The 19260-nt window shown below is 50.6% G+C and overlaps 1 protein-coding gene across 1 annotated transcript in view; it reads left to right on the plus strand.

Annotated features, from left to right (window-relative positions):
* The first annotated feature begins 16903 nt into the window (after positions 1-16903).
* TMEM63C (transmembrane protein 63C) overlaps positions 16904-19260 on the plus strand; it is a 59859-nt gene continuing 57502 nt past the window's right edge. The window contains exon 1 of the mRNA XM_037145249.2: positions 16904-16969. The gene's annotated coding sequence lies outside the window, so the exon portion shown is untranslated. The remainder of the gene's footprint in view (positions 16970-19260) is intronic.

Raw genomic sequence — 19260 nt, forward strand, 5'->3', positions numbered from 1 at the left:
CGGTCAGTGTCCCCGGCCATCTGGCCAGCCCGGCAAGCTGGACATCCGGTCCTGGATGAAAGAGGAAGGAGAGGCAGCGAAACTACACTTTATATACTTTTATTTAAAAAACCCACATGAATAACATGTTTTGTAAAATACAAAAAACTCTAATTAAAAATAAGGCAGAAATCTTTTAATCCTAAGCCCAGAGACAATTATCATCAACGTTTTGTGAGTGTCTTTCAGTCTTTTATCCATTCAGATTTTCCCACTTAATTATAATTTGGGGTTGCATCTGCATCCTCTGTTACAACCCGTGTTTAAATTTCGAAGCAGTGAAACAATCCTTCCACATTAATAAATATATTTTGTCAACATTGTTTTTAATGAACAACTTGCATGCCTCTCTCACAGAAGGGACACAGTTTAGGAAGGATGTACCAAAATCTGGCTTTGACCTTAGTAGCTGGTCAAAATATGCTCTTTGACTTCATCTGCAGTCTTGGTCTGTGAAAGGCTGAAGAGCCAAGTTCAGACTTCAGCATCAACCCCGGGTTCCCTGGACTTGCATATGATCCGTGATCCTGGGACCGTATTACATAACCTTCACATCCGAGGAGCATAATAATCCCTGTTATACGCGCATGGCCCGTCACCTGTGTTTACTGCTCATGGTCACTTTCAAATACAGAGAACCTTCTGGATGTTACCTGTAATGAATATCTTCTTTCTCGCTCTATGTGCCGAAATTCTACCAAAGAATAAGTGTATGTAATATAATTAATTGTGAAAGTAAAATTTGGTATCTCTCATGATAGTTATAAACATCACATCTAATTGTACAGAAATAATTTTTAAGAGACTTCAAGTGTTTAAAAATAGAAGAAAACATTGGTAGCTAATACAAATATTGAGAAAGTATGTCAGCCAGATACTTTTCAGAAGATACTTTTTGAAACAACAATAAAACATTAAAATAATAATAGGAAGCAAAATCACAGAGATTAGATTATATCATATGCATACTAGCATTCCTAACACTAAACAAAATAATTTTTAAAGTGTAATCAATTTTAGTTACTTTATTCTATTTAGGCTTTGGGGTTTCAATAAAGCTTTATTTGTAATTCTTTGCAGCCTGTAAAGATAAGCTAAGAACAGAATGTCAGCCAACATCCCAATTCATAAGGAGGAAAACTTCTCATAACCACATGTGGCAATATTCATGACAAATCATGAAGGGAATGTACAGGATATTAAGAAAAAAGAAATTGTAAAAAAAAAGTGGGGATCACACTCCTGCACCATTTTCAGCCGGAAGTGAGCGTTGACTTATTAACACAAATGTGTGAGATATACAACATGGAAGCAGGCCAGTTGCTAGTACCAGGAAAGGTGCTTGTTCTTGCACTATTACGTTAAACCGTTAAGTATAGACAATGAAATTTATTAACAATGAAGTTATCATCACAAATAATCTCTGATAAAATTTTAGATGAACCTTTGTATCAAAGACATTTGCCCCATAAGGTGATAACAGGCCTTGGCCTGGATCTCGGCTGAATACTGATCTTAACACTTCGGCATCCAGCCCAAGTGTATATTGAGTATCTCTAACTTTAGATGATTTCCAGCTTCTCAGTATTATTAGCAACATTCTGATGAATGTCCTAGCACAAACAACTCCATGGCGCTCTATGATGATTTCCTTGGCTGAATTCCTAGAAACGCAGCCACTGGGTCAAAAGGATCCCTAGGGCCCAAGTACCCTCCAGAAAGTTTGCTCCAGCTTCCCTCCCATAAGAGGAGCAGAGTAGGCAGGATGGTGTCCTGGCTTCTGGTCAGCTGTCGCCTGCCTCTTCAACCTCCCACAGCGGCTGGCCTTGGCATGGTTGAGGGGCATCCTTCAGATAGCCCCGCCCACCCTGGAGCCTGTCACTGTGATCAGAGCTTTACTCTATCTTGCGTTTATCTTGTTTCTGGCGTTGCTGTAGACCCTTTGGGTACTTTTTGCATTTTAACCTGCACAATGATGGCACAAAGGAAACATTACTGGGCTCATCTTAGAAAAGAGAAGATAAGCTCAAGGTTGGGTGGCCCTGTTCTTAGTCCTGATAGAAGCCCCAGGGGCCTAGCCAAGCAACTGTCTGTGAGCCTTTTCCTGCAGGTAAACGAAACGTGCAAGGTCCAGCCCCCATGACCCTAACTGTTCGACCCCCTGGGGGCTAACGGGGTCCCTGCGCTTTCCTAGCTCCCATCTCTTTCCTGCCAGGGTATAAGAAAGGCGAAAGGCAGTGCCTACTGAGCCCATTCCGCTCCGGGCCTGGCTCTGGGCTGGGCATTCGATGTGCATGCACATGCATTGCTTTTGGGTTGTTCTTGAAGGAAGGTGCACCAGAACCTCTGTCTTCTCCAAGTGTCCCTCTGCCTGGTGTGTGTGTGTGAGTGTGTGTGTGTGTGTGCACACGGGTGTGTGGTGTGACTCAGACTCTAACAGCACCAGGAGCAGGTCAAGACTGTTGGCCACTGAGTCTCCCACCACAGCAATTGACCATGTGGGGGAAGGGGTAGGCGACTACATTACAGGGATTTTATATACATGATCTCATGTAGGTCTCCAACTTTCAGGTGAGATTTTAGCCACATCTTACTGGAGAGGAGCCAGAGGCTCAGAAAAATGTTTAAGAGCTGACAGCTAGTAAACAGGGAAGGACCCAAATCATCCAGGATAGATGGATGCACTTTCTCTGCTCCAGACAGGCAAGTACACCCTAATGTATTTCTATTACCCTTGACCTCCACTGGACTGTGAGGTCAGGAAGGGCGGTCACTAGGTTCTGCCCGCATGGTGCCCACAGTGTCCAGCATGTAAGCTGGCCCAGAGTGGCTACTCAGGACGTGTGCACAGAGTAGAAGGAAGAATGAAGTAGAAGGAAGGAAGGGGCCTGGGTGACAAGCTGTGGGAGACAGACTGCTACAGACTCCCGTTTCACCTGTGGACTCCTAGACAAAAAAGACGAGGGCAGCACTCGAGCTGACCTGGGGACAGGAACCCTGTTACTTTGTATTCTCTGAAGTGAGAGAAGATGCATCCAGGGCCACCCTACAGAGCTGGTCAGGCTCTTCACTTTACCGTTCCAGGGGGCATCGTTTTCAAACTTCGGTCATCACAAATGTGTATGGTTATTATGACAATTTTCCAGTAGATGGCAGTAAAGCATCTTGGGTTGGGGCACTTTTCTTCTGTGCAAATGCACTGTTCAGGCGCTAGGCAGTGCTGGGTTCATCCGTCTGCCAGCCCTCCATTCTGTTGACAGGTTACCTGACACCCTTCACCAGCCTTGTCCCACCTCCTCTTCATTTCAAGACTTTCCAAAGCTACACCGTGGGTATTCATGCTGGCCTGGGAACTTCGAGGGAAAGAGCCATTAGAGCCAGAAGTCACCGAATGCATTTTTTTTTCTCTAGAAGATAATTGTGATCAAAAGCCCTGGGCTCAGGTCCTGGCTGCTGCATTTCCTAGTGAGTGGTCCTGGGCAAAATGACCTTGCAATTTTGGAACCCAGCTTTCTCTTCTGGAAAGAGCACAGCAATAACCCCTGCCCTGAAGTGACCATGCATCGCTAGCTGTGAAGCACCTCTGCCCAGGAGTCTCCTGCATTAATAAAACGCAGAATTTTCCCAGGTGACCCTGGGAGGACATTGTGCACTGTTGGGGCAGGGGTGTACTGCAGACCACAGGACTCCAGTTTTGTCACCTGCCACCTGTAGTCATCTCTCTCCTGGTCTCTACAACCACTCCATCCTCAGGCCCCTTTCAGTCTCTGCTCCAAACTCCTTAGTACATTGCAGTCAGATGGCCAGTCACCAAATACTCATGAGGCAACTACTATGTGCTGGGGGCTGAGCCAGCGTCCTCTGGTTGCTCATAGTCTCATGGGGGCAGTAAAGTTAGCATAGTCATCATCTTGTTTCTGAATCTTCCAACCTCATCCCATTCCTATGGAACTCTAAGGAGGAAGAGACTTGCCCAGGCTCCCTCCCTCTCACCTCTGCTTCCCAGTTCCTAGACCACTTAATGACTGGACATTATCTCTGGCTCCCATCAGGATAAATACCCACCAAGATCCAGAGCAAGAAAGGCTCAGCTGGGGTCTTCCCTGTCCCTCTCCTACTGGGGGAAGCACAAGCCAAGGAAGCAGAGAACAAACTCACTATAAGTTCACCTAGAATTTGGTTTGGCTGTGAAGGGACAAGAAACCCAGCAGTAGTAGTGGCTTAAACTAGGTAGACATGTACTGCTCTTTCATGTAAATGAAGTTCAGAGGTCGGCAGTCCAGAGCTCATATGGTTAGTCTACAGTGTCAGGAAGGACCCTCTTCTGTCGTTCCTCTGGTGCATTTCTCAACATTGAGGAGGTGGCAGTTAGGGCTGGCAAAGCCCTTCATGATATTAGGAACGAGCTTCCTTCTACATCATTTCCCCACCATTCTTAGCATGCAGCTTCTGCCTCATGGTCCAAAGTGGCTGCTCAAGGTCCAACCATCAGGTCAACCTTCCAGCAGCATAAAGTGGAAAAGAAGGCTGAGTAAGAGCATACTCTTTCTGTTTAAGGACATGCCCAGAAAGTTACTGATGATATTTCCATTGGTTAGAACTTAGTCATATAACCATATCTAGAAATGAAAAAAAGGGGCTAAGAAATTAGTCTTTATTCCAAGTAGGTCTGATTCCTGGGTTATTGAGGAACCATGAGAATTCTCTACCACATCTTGCCTAGGAGGTTTCATCTCCTGCCTTCATAGGGTGCCCTTACCTGTCAGTCTCCTCAGCATAAATTAACCAGGGTAATTGACCCAATAACCATAAGATCACAAAACAAGAATTATACAAAGACAGTAATGAGGTGCTTTGCTCTCAGTATAAATGGCACCTGAATTTGGCTGTGATCATCACCGTTGCCAACACCCAGTACTGCAAACCCTCATCTCAGCTTCTGGTCCAGCGACAGCATCCCCTCTGTCACCTCTGACACACACCTCCAATGCGTCCAACACTGTCCTCTCGTCCCTTTCTAGGGGAGAATCTGGCTGAAGTGACTGTGAGGGGAGCAGTGAGGGCGAGGCCCTGCCATAGCGGCTGCAGCAGGAGGTGGCTGAGTTGGACCAGTAGGCTTCTGGGATGCAGCTAAATGTGTGTTCCTGACCCACCTTCTCTTTCTTGCTCAGGAGACACCTCTTGGAGCTGAGCCCTCTGGGCCCCACCCTCTCTCTCCTCCCCAACTCTCGAAATACTCATTTCTCTGATGTTACCTATTCCTGCAAAAGGAGATCTCAAGCCCTCAGGCACCCCAGGGCATAGGAGTGGGATCGCATTACAGCGTTTTCCGCTGCACCCTCACAGCACCCCTGTGCCTCAGGTACTTGGCCCCCATTTCACAGATGGAGCCACTGAGCCTGAGAGCTGCTGGCCCATTGGCCCTGGTCACCTGGCTCTTAGGTGGCAGCCCTGGGACTGGAGATAGCCCTCTGACTCGAAAGCCTACAACACCTTCGGGAGTTATCTGTCCCAGATAGGATTCAGAGGGCAGAATTTCAAGCAGGTTGCCAGATGGCATCAGAGGAGACGCTTGGGGCAAGAACATGTTTGCAGCACTGAATGTCCCGCCCCTCCCTACTTTTCAGGGGCCAGCATGGAGCAGACAAGAACAGGGCCTCGCCATCCATGTTAGCAATGAGCCACGTAACTGCCCTGTGGTTTGAATGGGCACGAGAGGAAAAGCTGTAGGTGCCAAAGGCTGCCCCCTGCCTTATCTGCCCTGAGATCCCTGGGCGGCTTCCCTACACTCCAGGGACACTGGCTCTGCCCCCTCTCCCGTCTCTCGAAACACCCAGCATCCCTCACACCCTTGCCCTCATTTGTTTCTTTCCGCCCCTTGGCTCCTTCCTCCCTGCTCCTCATTCCCAGGACCACTAGATCAGGGTAGTGCTGGAGACTTCCCAGAGGGTCCTAAGAGGGGAAGGATGCTTTCTTCTTCCCCAGAGAGCCCTGCCCCTGGACGACTGGGCGGCATGCGCTCACCCACCGCAGCTCCATTCATCAGTCCAGGAACGGGGTCTGTGGGGGGGGCGGTAAGTCAGGGCTTAAGACCCACTCAGCCCAGTAGCCGAATGGATGCATACATCAGCTCCTACATGCAAACACATGCACACATGCTAACATGGTTGAACTCACACACTCCCCAATATACACATGTGTACACACATGTGCGTGCACACACATATGCACCTTGGTCCAAATTCCTCTAAGGCAGTAGGCTCTTACTGGCCAGAGTCTGAGCTCTGAGGTCAGACAGATGCTTTTCCACACTGCAGGGTGGGTTCAAACAGTGCTTCCTCATTTCAGAAGGTTGCAAGTGAGATCGGAACCCATGGAGGTGCAGTGAACGCAGGGTCTGCGTCCAAGCCCCGCTCCCAGTCTCTTGCTCCCCCCCAGGGGCAGCTGTTGTTGCCACTTCATGTGTCTTCTTCCAGAGCTGGTCCGCAGATGACAGCCTCTATCTCTGCACATGCTTGTGCACGCACATGTGCACGCACATGTGCACACAGGCACACACACTGCTCTGCATTGTTTTAGTTTCCGTTTGTGCTAACATGCCCTGTGGGCCATCTGCGGTGTAGGTGCATGTCTACCAGGCTCCGGGGTCTGACCTCTGGAGAGGTCACCTGAAACCCTTTCCCAGCCTGATGGTGATCCCTGGCAATGGCTCAAGTGCACGTGCATGAACATGAACCCAGATAGCCTCAGCGTTTTTAATGGCAGCCCGCTGTCTCATCATGCAGACGCACATGATTTACCCAATGTGCCCGACTGGGCAAGCATGGGGCATTCCGGCCGCTCGTTTTGCTTTATTTGCTGCTGCCTGATTTTCTTTAGTGAGCACCTGTGTGTACAGGTTAGCCCAGGTGGGCTTGCACGCCTGTCAGAAGTGGGTGTGAGGGAGTGACCTGGCCCAGTGATTTGGCCTCTTGTGCCTCGCTTCCTGAATCTGTAGATGACGACAATCAGAATACGGACCGCAGAGCGGGAGGGTGATATGAAATCGTGCGGGCTGAGCACCTAGCACAGTGCCCAGCACACAGGAACCATCGGTGTTAGATTCTGGGGGGGGGAGCCCAGGACTGGGGGTGAATGAGCCCCGCCCCAGGCTGCCCAGCTCCTCTGCTCAAGGCAGCCAAGGTTAGACCCCAGGAAGGTGGGCTCAGCCTGGGAGGTTCCCCGCCCTTGTGATTGGGGTCAGAGATTGGATCCTCTGGCCAGCCAGTGGGGTGCCTCAGGGAGGAGATGAGGGGAGTGAGTTAAGGGGGTGTTGGGGGCCCAGATCTATACTGGAGCCAGAGTGAGGAGCAGGCCTGGCTTTCCTGCTGAGTCATTCCCACTGGGGCTTTGAAGGACGGAGGCAGGACCGCTGTGTGAGAAAGAGACAGACAGACAGACAGAGAGAAGGACTCACGCACACCACACACGCAGCACACGTACCCCACCCCTCTCAGCTTGTGGAAAGGGAGCCCCTCCCAGTGGAGCAAGGCTTTGTTCTCCTTGAAATGTAAACGCCTCGGAAACAAAGGCTGCTCCCGCCACCCACCTCCCCCAGCGGCCATTTCTACACCCCTCTCTCGGTCCAGTCGTGTCCCTGGCCCTGGGACCACCATCTTCGATGGCTCGGGATCACACAGATGCCCAGGGACAAGTGGGGTGACCCACTTGTCCCTCTCCATTCTCCTCCTCATTCTGCACCTGCCCCCTGGTCCCATTCCCCTGTCGATCACCCCAACCTGACCCCTCTCGGGTGATAGAAGATTTCTGGCTCTGAGATGGTGTTTTGATGTAACAAATTTTCATGGGACTGGCCTGTTGCACAGAGATGAGGGAGGCTGGGCCCCTGTGCCCAGGGGGGTTTGTACTGGGGGGGGGGGTTGGGGTGAGAAGAGGCCAAGGATGAAGCTGTTCCCCAGAGCTAGGTGGGTGCTGGGCCCCCGCAGGGTGGGGCTGCCTCTAAGTGACATTGGTCTGGGTGAGCTGGGGACCCGGAGGGCAGGCTGCACGAATGCTTCTGTCCATTAAAAGTCACTTTTGGCTTTTCCGTCTGGCTGCAGGGATCTTAAAAGGCTCAGTTAAATGATTTCCGGAAAACCTGTAGCAGACTCACGAAACCTCTTAAGACCTAAATTCCTTTCCCCTCAAAAATCTTAAACCATCTATTTTATGTGTAGATGTTCAACTAAAGGAACAAATGTGGTTAAACTTTTTTTAAAAAGTCACGTTTTGCCTTAGAACAAAATCCCAACTGCTCTCAGACCGAGCCAGGGCTCGACACCCTCCTGGATGCATCTCTGTTCCCACGGACCTGGTTTTCGGAAAAGTCTGAACCCGACGGGACTCAAGCAGGAAATGGTTTTGCTTTGTCTCAACTCACAGCCTGCACCCAGGCTGGTCAATCTCTTCTTCTGGCCCTGAACGGTATTCCTGGCAGATTCTTCATTTTTTCAGGTTTCCTAGAATTTTTTCCTATTATCAAGAATCCAGACTAATGTAGTCTAATTTAAAGTTAAACGTCAAAAGAGAAATTAAACACCATATGCAACTATTGGGTGATTCCCCTCTTCCCCCAGTGCCGAGCAAGGCTGGAGGCGGCCATTTCTTTCCTCTCTTTCCCACATTGGGGTACTTTCTTCTCCGGGGTTTGAAGCTGGGTTGTGAGGAGGGGAATGAGAGCTGTAAGGCCAGGCCAGGCCAGGCCAGCAACCACAGGCCAGATCTCTTGGCCACCACTTTCTGTGATCAGTGCCTCCCAGTGAGGCGAGTGGTCAAGTTCTCAGGCTAGACTTTTCCTAATACACCCTGGCAACTTGAACCTCAGAGGCCCACCACTGCAACCCCGCTCTACCTCCCCAGCAGCCGCCACCCCCCTCCAGCTATCTGTCCATGGTTTCCCTGAGCCACAGGAAACTCCTGCAGCCTTGCCTAGACAAATGAAGGCATGCAGGTCACACTTGTTCTGCCCCCTCCCCTCCCCACTCCCACTCCTGTACCACATGGGACAGGTGGCTCTGTCATCAAGTCCCCCAGCTGGGGACTGGGATCCAGCCCCTCCACTCACAGGTGCTCCACCCGCTCTCTTCCAATACGTTTCTAGTAGCCCTCCCTCCACTTGCAGAAATTGGAGGGGGAAACCTGGCGCCTCTGCCCCAGCCTGGGCACTTGCCCTGTGGGGTCAGTTGCATTGGGCCCCCTGCCGGAAGCCCCCCACACTAATGCTCTAACGCTCTGCTGCCTTGAAATTCTTCACAATTTCTGAACAACGGATCACTCCTTTTCATTTTCACTGGCACCCCAGAATTACGCCCCAGGACTGACCGCCCCGGCCATCCTCACGGGCCTGTAGAAGGAGGGCAGGGGGCGGTGCCAGTTCCAGGGCTGCCCCGACGTGCCCCGCTCCACAGGGCTCCCCACCTCCCTTTAGACTGAAGGACCCCCAACATCCCACGCTCCTCCAGCTCTGCTGTGGAACCTTCTGGTGAAGTTTTATTTTCCATTATTGTACTTTTCAACTCTAGAATTTCTGTTTTTTAAATAATTTCTATCTCTTTATTGCTATTCTCTATGCGGTAGAACATCATTCTGATAGTTTTCTTCAGCTCTTTGAGCGTATTTGAGATGGTTGGTTTAAAATCTTTTTAAGGAAGTCCAATGTGTGGGCTTCCTCAAGAACAGGTTTTTTGCAGCCCTGGCTGGTGTGCTCAGTGGATTGAGGGCAGACTGCGAACCAGGGAGTCGCCGGTTCGATACCCAGTCAGGGCACATGCCTGGGCTGAGGGCCAGGACAGGCACATGACCCTCATGTGGGGGCCACATGACAGGCAACCACACACTGATGTTTCTCTTCCTCTCTCTCTCCCTTCTATCTCTAAAAAATAAATAAATAAAATCTTTTTTTTTAAAGAACAGGTTTTTAAAATTTTTTGTTTATTTATTTTTAGAAAGAAGGGAACGGAGGGAAAGAAGCATCAGTAGGATTTGTCTCATAGTCGCCTCCACCTGGAACTGAACCCACAACCCAGGCACATGCCCTGACCGGGAATTGAACCAGCGGCCCTTTGGTTTGCAGAGCGATGCCCAACCAGCTGAGCCACACAGATCAGGGCATCAGGAACTATTTCTATTAACAACCTCTTTTCTTGCTTATCAGCCATAGTTTCTTGTTTGTTTCCATGCCTCATACTTTTTTGTTAAACACAAGAAATTTTGATTATGATAATGTGGCAACTCTGGGATTCTTCCTCTTTCTAGGGTCTGTTGTTGCCATTCACTGTAGTAGTAGCTGTTTGTTGAATGTCTTCTGAGCTAATTTTGTACAATCTACAACTTTTTATTGCTTGTGGCTACTGAAGACCCTACTCCATTAGCTTTATGGTCAAATAGCCATTTGACAGAGATGTCTCTAAACACCTGCAAGAGAAAAACAACACAACCCCCCCAGTCCTGCAGACCGTCTCTGTGTCCGAGTTGGGCATGCCCTCCAAACTCAGAGGCAGTTCACGAGCCTGCTTTAACGCCTCCTTTCTGAGTGCACAGAGGTAGCAGGGCTGCCAGAGGAGAGAGCCGAGGCCACAGTGTACAGCAGCAGCAACGATAAACTTCACCTGCAGGCTACAGGGCGGCGGATCTTTAAAACACCATGTTGAGTAAAATCCCAACATGAAGTATGTAAAGGATCTGATTCCATGAACGTCCATGGAAAAAAATAGACCAAACCGAACTATATTGATTAGGGATGATAAAAAGGATAAAGAAAAGGAAGGGAAAGTCCATTAAAGTCAGGAGAGGTCATCTCCGGGTGGGGGACGGGGGAGGAGGGAGGGGCGTGACCGGGAGCAAGGAAACTGTGGTGGTGATGTGCTGTATTCTGGCTGGATTCTGGTCACACAAGTGCCTGCTTTGTGAGATCCATTGCAGCGTTCATCTGGGCCTTATACACGCTTCTCTGCACGCGTGCTGTGCTTCACAAAGTGAATGGTTTATACAACAAAGGTCCACTACTGAAAACAGTTGCCAATGCCCGGTGGAATGAGCACAGCAGAGCTGCCTTCGAGAGCCTGGCCGGAGAGAGGAAACCCTCACTCCACAGCCCAGAGCAAACCCAAGAGGAAAGCTGTATTTCTGTCCCATGAGGATCTGCTGTGATATTAACCTCAACAAAATTTCAACACAAGAACCTAAATATCATTCAATGACCAATGGCTGCAGGGCAGCAGCCAGCCTCCAGATAGAATCAAGACAAGGTGACATGGGCCTCAAACCCCCAGATCTGCCTGAAAATGCCCTTTAGGCAAACTCTGCTCGGGGGAACCCTCCCTCTCAAATGTCTCCAGAATTCTAGCACAACCGTGGAGCTTTCTTTGTGATGTCATCGACATTTGCCTCTGACCTGGCCTATCCCTGTATTGATAACTGGTGGTAGCTGTTGGTGGTGGATGACAATGACCTCTCACCAGTCGTGGCTTTCCCATCTTCTAGGAGAGAAGTAGTAGTCCAAAGGCTTGAGCACCTACCTGCTGGGGTCTTGATGAGAGGGGCCCAAGCCTGAGGCCAGAGGTAAGGGGGGACAGGGAGGCCAGGGCTGGGCCAGCAGAGGGGAGGCCACGGAAGGGCAAGTGGTCAGAGGGCCCTGACGTCCGCACCCCGGCCCCACCCCAGCCCCACCAGCGGGGGAAGGCCGGTGGGGAGTGCATGTTGTGTTCTGGGCCTCAGCCTGAGGGTCGTCCTCTCCAAATCCACAGTCCCAGGTCTGCTTAAACAGAGGAGACAGAAAAAATAGTTTTCCGTTTCAATCTATTGCTCACCTCCCTTGCGTACAGGAAATCAAGTTCCCTTCCTGTTAGAACAGCAGAGTAGAGGGGGTGACAGAAGCCCAAGGTCTCCAAGGGGACCCACTTCTTTGGAGAGACTCGATTGGGCTCTTGAGGACGGGGAACACCTGGCGTGTCTGGATTGTCACTTAATGTGTGAATAGTGATGTGCTTCTGCTTTTAAAATACAGTTCCTGTCAGTGGCATAAGTTTGCACTCTGGATACTACAGCAAAATCTGCCGAGTCTCACTCCCATCCTCCCGGAGCCCCCCACCCCAGCCCACTTACGCCCTACCTAGCAGCATTCAACAGTAGCATAGCTCTCCTGACTCAAAGGCTAAAATCCCTGGAGTTGAATCGGTGAGAGACAGACAGTGAGCACACTTAGCTGACTCTTTCCTGAGTCTCCCGCTTTGCCTTCTCATTTCGAGTTTTCCTGAACACTGCTCCTGGGCAGTGCGGAAGGGCACGTGCAGTTGTGTAGACTGAATCCCGTGTGCTTGTTCTAAGAGATTACAGTCAGTTCTGCAGTGAATGTGCACGTAGGTCTTTCTGAGCTCAGGGGACAGTTCCTGATGAAATGACGTCTAGACAGCAGGGGCGAGATCCCAGAGCCTCCGTGGGCTGATCACTCTCCGCAGAGGCGGCTGTACCTCTGCAGCTCTTCATTGGAATGGTCTAGGACCTCCAGCAATGTCACCCATCAAATGTCTCAGATCAGCCGGGGCCTCTGCTAAGCTCTGGCATCTAAGGTAGCACAGACTTCACTCCCATTACCATTAAGAAGTATCGTGGAGTCAGGGCCCTGTGCTGGATACTTGGAAGAAAAAGAAAAAGGAGATACAATCTGAATTTAACAGTATTTATAATCTGGTGGAGGAGAAGGAAAATATCAATGAATTGAAATTTCTGCTTTCTGATCCTCTGAGAAAAGTATCATTTTGGATGGCTGAGTTTTTTGGGATGCTAAAGGTTTTTACCTATAGGCATATATTTTATTTTATTTTTAAAATATTTTTTATCGCTATTCTATTACAGTTGTCCCATTTTTCCACCTTTGCCCTCCTCCACCCACCTCATCCTCTGCTCCCAGTCAATTCCCACACAGTTGTCCATGTCCAGGGGTCATTCACACATGCTCTTTGTCTAGTCCCTTCCCCTTCTTCCCACCATTAACCCCTCCCCTCTGGTCACTTTCAGTCTATTCCATGTTTCCATGCCTGTGCTTCTATTTTATTCATTATTTTGTTCATTAGACTCCTGTTATAGTTGAGATCATATGGTAGTTGTCTTTCATCACCTGGCTTATCTCACTTAGCATAATGCTCTCCAGTTCCATCCATGCTGTTGGGGAAGGGTAGGAGCTCCTTCTTTCTTTCTGCTGCATAGAATTCCATTGTGTAAATGTACCACAGTTTTTTGATCCACTCATTTACTCAGTGCCCACTCATTGATGGGCACTGAAGCTGTTTTCAGAACTTGACCATTGTAAATAGAGCCACTATAAACGTAGGGGTCATAAGTTCTTTTGAATTGGTGTTTCAGGATTCTGAGGGTATATTCCCAGCAGCATAAATTCTGGGTCAAAAGGCAGTTCCATTTTTAGGTTTTAAAGAAAATTCCATACTCTTTTCCACAGTGGCTGCATCAGTCTGCATTCCCATCAACAGTGCTCTAGGGCTCCTTTTTCTCCACATCCTCTCCAGCACTTGTTGTTTGTTGATTCATTAAAGATGATCATTCTGACAGGTGAGAAGTGATATCTCCACGTGGTTTTAATTTGCTTCTCTCTGACTGCTAGCGATGAGTATCTTTTTGCATGTCAATGGGCCCTCTGTAGGTCCTCCTTGGAGAAGTGTCTGTTCAGGTCCTTTGCCCATTTTTTAATTGTGTTGAGTCATATGAGTTCTTTATATATTTGGGGATCAAACCCTTGTCCCATATATCACTGGCAAATATATTCTCCCATTCAGTCAGTTCCCTTTCCATTTTGGTGGTGGTTTCTTTAGCCGTGCAGAAGCTTTTTAATTTGATGTAGTCCCATTTGTTTATTCTTTCCTTTATTCCCCTTGCCCTACGGGATAAATTGGCATAAATATTGCTAAGTGGGATATGTGAAGTTTTCTTCTAGGACTTTTATAGAGTCACAACCTATATTTAAGTCTTTTATATACTTTGAGGCACACGTTTTATTTTATGTTAACCCTTTTTGATCAATATTTTCTAAATATAGAATATAATTGCTTTCTTTTTAAAGTAAAATTTCAATCAGAATGTTCTGTTTCTCATAGTGATTTGGGATTGTTGTCATTAGCTTATTTCCAACATTACCCTGTCATACGCTGATGTCCCCAAGGCCTCTTGGAGTGATTCTGAACCACGTGGTCCCAAACTTCTGAGTTTTAACAATTCTTCCATTGCCTCTTGCCCTTGACTTTTGCTGATTTCACTGTGCTGCTTTTTTTATGTTCTTTCTCTCTCCGGTATGTCCCCGCTCATATGCTAAGGGCTTGAAAATCAGGAAACTAGGTTTATTAGTGAGGTTGCTGGTTCAGCCGGTGTCATGGAGAGCAAGCTGGTCAGCAGTCCAGGGTGCTTCTCCTCCAGGTCAGCATGAAGCTCGGGTTCTTAACGTCTGGCTGACTGGCCAACCCTAGGGTGCTGCCCTTGTCAGCATCATCCAAATGCCCCTCACTCCATCCTCACGTGCGCGGTCCAGTGCGCACAGAGGGGCATGGACAGCCTGCAGCTGCCGTTTAAGAGTGTGGCCCCGAAGGAAAGCATATCCCTTCTACTCGCATCCCATTGGCTAGAACTTAGTCTCATGAGTCACGGCCACTCTGTGAGGTAGGCACTGTTATTGGACTCCTTTCATTTGCAAATGGTACCCATTTTACAGATGTGAAAATTAATCTCAGAGTGGTTAAGTAACTAGTACAAGGTCACACAGCCAGTAAGAGGCAGAGCCCTGATTTAAACCAAGGTTCGACTGGATCCAAAGACCATGCTCTTTCCACTGAACGTGGGGCCTTTCTAAAGGAAGAGCAATTACACCCATGCACGAGACCTTTAGTCCTTCCTCGCGGGGTCAGACACTAGTTCCATAATGAGGAAGCTGAGAGAGGACAGACTGCTTCTGTCCAGGTTCTACGCTCTCCCACCAGAACTAAAACAGCAGCAGCAGCAACAACCAGTGTTTACGAAGCATCTACTGTGTACTTAATATCTCATTCAATCCTCACAACCACGCTTTAAGGTTGTTGTTATTATCTCCCCCATTTTATTGTGTTTTTATTTATTTAAGATTTTATTTATTTAACTTTAGAGAGAGGGGAAGGGAGGAAGAAACAGATGGAGAGAAAGAAACATCAATGTGTGATTGTGTCTCGAATGCCCACCCCTCTGGGACTGGCTAGCAACACAGGCATGTGCCCCAACTGGGAATCGAACCAGCGACCCCCTGGTTCGCAAGCTGGCACCCAATCCACTGAGCCACATCAGCCAGGGCATATTTCCCTCATTTTACATATGCAAAGAATGAAGTGCAGAGGACTCAAGTCCCATAGTTGGGTGGGGCAGGTAGAGTTTCTTAAACACTTTATCTGGCTTATTTTTGTTCCCACCAGGCCTAATCCTAGAAGAGAGTAATAGAAATGTTAGGGCCAAAGAGGCCTTAGACCCCCACCTAGCCTGGTGCTTTCTGTATTACAGATGAAAGGAAAAACAGAGAGATCAAGCGAGTTACCCAAGACTGCACAGCATACTAACAGCTGAGCCAGAACTAGTACCCAGACCCGATGCCCTCTTGCCCCTGCACAGTAGACATACAAAAGTCTTCCTGCCCCACAAAGAAATAAAGAAACTAATGAACGGGCGAGTGAGAGAAGAAATGAACAGATCTTGACAGAATGTGTCAAGTGGCTCCCTTTGGATTTTCACAGAGTGGCTGGATCAGAAGAACCAGAGGGTGGGGGCTGGGGGTGGGAAGCAGGTGCATGGCAGAGAGAGACATGGCCAGGGTGTGCCCACCTGGAGGAGGCACTGTGCAGCTGGTTATGGGGAACCAGCCTCCCCGTGAAACCATAGCTGCCCTTTGACCCTTCCCCAGCCTCTCTTGGCCTTGTATTTCCCACTGCTTCCTCTATCACCTTCTTATTATATTGCTGACAACCCTAACAGTTTCTTCCCGTTATAAAACTGAGAGCCTTTTTTGGCCTTCTGTTTAGCAGCCCTGCTCTCCCATTAGCTTTTGTGCAGCAAGTACTGGACAGTGTCTATTAAATAAATGTTCCCGGACCCTTGCCTGGGAGACAGAGAGAGCAGCTGTTACTACTGCCCCTTACTTTTCATAGTGATCTGTGGGGATTCAAACATGCTCACATCTTCAGACTGGCCCTTTCTAGCAGAGTAGCCAAGACTTTGATGAAACCGAAGACCTGCAAGGCTGGGCCCCACAGCAAACTCAAAATGACCCAGCCCACTACCTTGGACTTCCTGAGTGGGGCTGTGGCCAATTTGTGGGTCTTTCCTTTGCTGGGGAGGAAAGAGGCAGAACTAGGTACCAGCCACTGGGCTGGTGCAGGGAGCAGTGCCTGGGCAGGGCAGAGGCTGCTACCTTTGTGCGATTGTGTGTTTTGATGTTATGTTTTGTTTTGTTTTTATGCTTCTGCCTGCAGAGTTGGGGAGCTTTGTAAGCTCTGTCCATGCCTCCGTGGACAGCTCGGGGTGGGGCGAGCGCTGTAGGACAGGCAGAGAGAGTAGCCAGACAGTAGGCGAGGCCCAGGGCCTCAGGGACCGACAGCGTTGTGCATTTGCGGTGGTAATTTGCAGATGGTTCCTGGCCAAGGTCTCTGAGGCGGAGCCTGGGCCTCTGTATAGGATAGTCCCGCCTGGCTTCCCCCGGTGGCAGCGGGGTCGTAGCAGCTTTGGGGCGGGGCCAAGGTTGGTTCCTGCCGGGGAGGAGCTGGGATGCCGCTCCCACGATGATGCGGGGGGGGAATTTGCTGACAGTCCCTTGGCAGGTGGGGCTGGCTTCACCGAGCCCGGCGAGGAGGACCGCTTGGCAGTCTCCTCCCAGGTAAGGAGCGTGTTGTCTGTCACTGCATCTTAGGCTTGAGCACCTGGTCTGGGGCTGGGGCCATGGCGCGGAGGGCTCGGATGTGGTGAGCACGCGGGTGGTTTGAGCCAGGAGTAATCGGGCCGGGAGAAGGAACGCAGAATCCGGGTCCTCGACCGGGGAGGGGGTGGGGAAGGGCTGCATGCTCTGTGCTTCCAGGGAGCTCAGTGGGAGGGGTGGGGGTAGGGGAGACTGCGCCACACTCCTTTGCCACGTTGGCTACGCCCCAGCCTTGGACCCAAGAGAGGGTGGAATGAGCCGCCGACTACGAGGGCCGTGTCTCGGTCGACCGTCTTCACAGGGTGGTGGGAGAGGACGGTGGGCCGGAGGCTTTTCTGGGGTCCCCACCGCCTGCCTGACAGCCAGCTGGGAGCTGCCTCCTTGGACCACCCCACCCAGGGATTCCCCCGGGCTGTGCCGCCCACTCTGTGGGCTGGGCTGGAAGGGGTGCGCTCTGCCTCTGCAGTCTACTCCGCGGGGGGATGAGTTATGACGGCGTCACTGCCGTGCTGCTGCTGGCGGGGGGTCGCATTCTCTGCTGGGTGGGCTGGGCTCCTGGGCCCCAGAGGTAAAGGTTGCCACCTTTTCTCCTGCAATTTCACAGAAGTGTTCTTGCCTACATCCTCTCCTTTGCCCAGGGAGAGAGCGTGTGGAGCTGGGGAAACAGGTCCGAGCGTTCTCAGGTTTCCCCAAGATCGCTTAGCAGGCCCCACAGGGCTGGCCTCCCAGGCACAGCCTTGACCTGATGCCCTGTGGAGGGCCAGGGGCCAACCTTGCTCTCTAGACCTCTCACCCAGTCTGGACTGGACTCCCCCAACCCTGCGCCCCCTTTCCTCATCCCTGAGAATGGACGGAGTTGAAACTTCTGCGTGAGCCTCCAGGGTGTCATGGGTGTGAACACTGTAGGGATCAGAATTGTCCAGAACAAAACTGCTCATGAAAAACACTCATCTGAGCAGAGGGGACTATGGCCCTCTGCTATCCCTGGCTTTGGGGAGGGCAAGCCCAGGTCCAGGCTTCAGTCTCCTGTACCAGCCTTGATGGAAGCCACGTGGAAGTTCCCAGGCCACCGGGGGAAGGATGGGGGACAAGGAGATGACGTTCTCCTTTCACAGCCCACACCTGGAGAGGAGGCAGGAGAACCAGGCTGGCAAGTCCGCCCTCTCTCGGCATCACCCGCGTGGCATAGTATCACCTTATCCTTGTTCTCTCCCCAACTCCTGTCCCTGGGAGAAATGCACGACATTGGATCTGTTGCCCTTGGAGGTGAACTTTTCCTGAATTCATCTTGTCCTCCTTTTCCAGAGGGCAGAGGCCTTTCTGGGAGGAACAGTGAGGCAGGGGACAGTGATATTTTAGGGCTGGAGCCGGCCAGCATCCCTGTGCGGTTGGGGAACAAGCACAGAGGGTACAGCAAGTTGCCCCAGGCCTCTCACCTACCTACATACAGGCCCCCCACAAGGCAGACCGGACAAGCCAGGCCCCTTCTCTCTCTTCTTTGCCCCCCACAGTCCCCAGCCCTAGTTAGGGGAGGCTCTGAGTGTCTCCTCTGGGTGGAGAGGGTGTCGGTGAATGCTCCAGCATTTTCTCTTCTTTTAACGTATGTTTTCAAGTTTCTTGGGAAAGAAGCGACTTTCAGGGGGCCAAAGTCACTTGATCGTCTTCTCGTTGTGCCCCCCACGAACCCTCCTGCTGGGTGCCAGCAGCTCTGAGCACGGCCAGGAGGGGCCCATGACAGAAGGACTTCAGTTGCCTCTGACAGCACCGCAGAAAGGGAGCTTCTGCCCAGCCCGTTACTCTGGGTGCAGGGGAGTGACTGTGTGTCTACACACGAGTCGCTGCTTTCAGACACACCCTCTGACAACAGAGGCCCTGAAGCTGGCTCCTGGTGATCATGGCATGCCCTGGCTGCATGACGGCCCCTGTTCATCAGCGCGGTGACCTGTGGGAGGGGGTGGCTTCCCAGTAAAGCAGATCAGACCCGGCTGCCCATGGGGCGACAGTACAATGCCAGAGAGAGGAAAGGACCCACCATGGGTTGGGCTCCTCTGCTGGGGTGCCACCAGCTCTTCTCCAGGAGGAAGGCCACTGCCTCACAGTCCCAGGAAAGTGGTGGCGTGTCCCTCCTGGCGAGCAGAGGCAGAGGCAGGCCTTGGAGAGGCTCCCAGGTTGTGGGAAGAGAGCCTTCTGCAGAACATAGCACCTAGTTCTGGACCAGAGCCCCTATAGGCTGGCAGTCGGCTCTCAGTTTT

The sequence above is a fragment of the Artibeus jamaicensis genome, unplaced genomic scaffold (assembly GCF_021234435.1).
Source record: "Artibeus jamaicensis isolate MK-2021 breed Jamaican fruit bat unplaced genomic scaffold, CSHL_Jam_final contig_851, whole genome shotgun sequence".
NCBI lineage: Eukaryota > Metazoa > Chordata > Mammalia > Chiroptera > Phyllostomidae > Artibeus > Artibeus jamaicensis.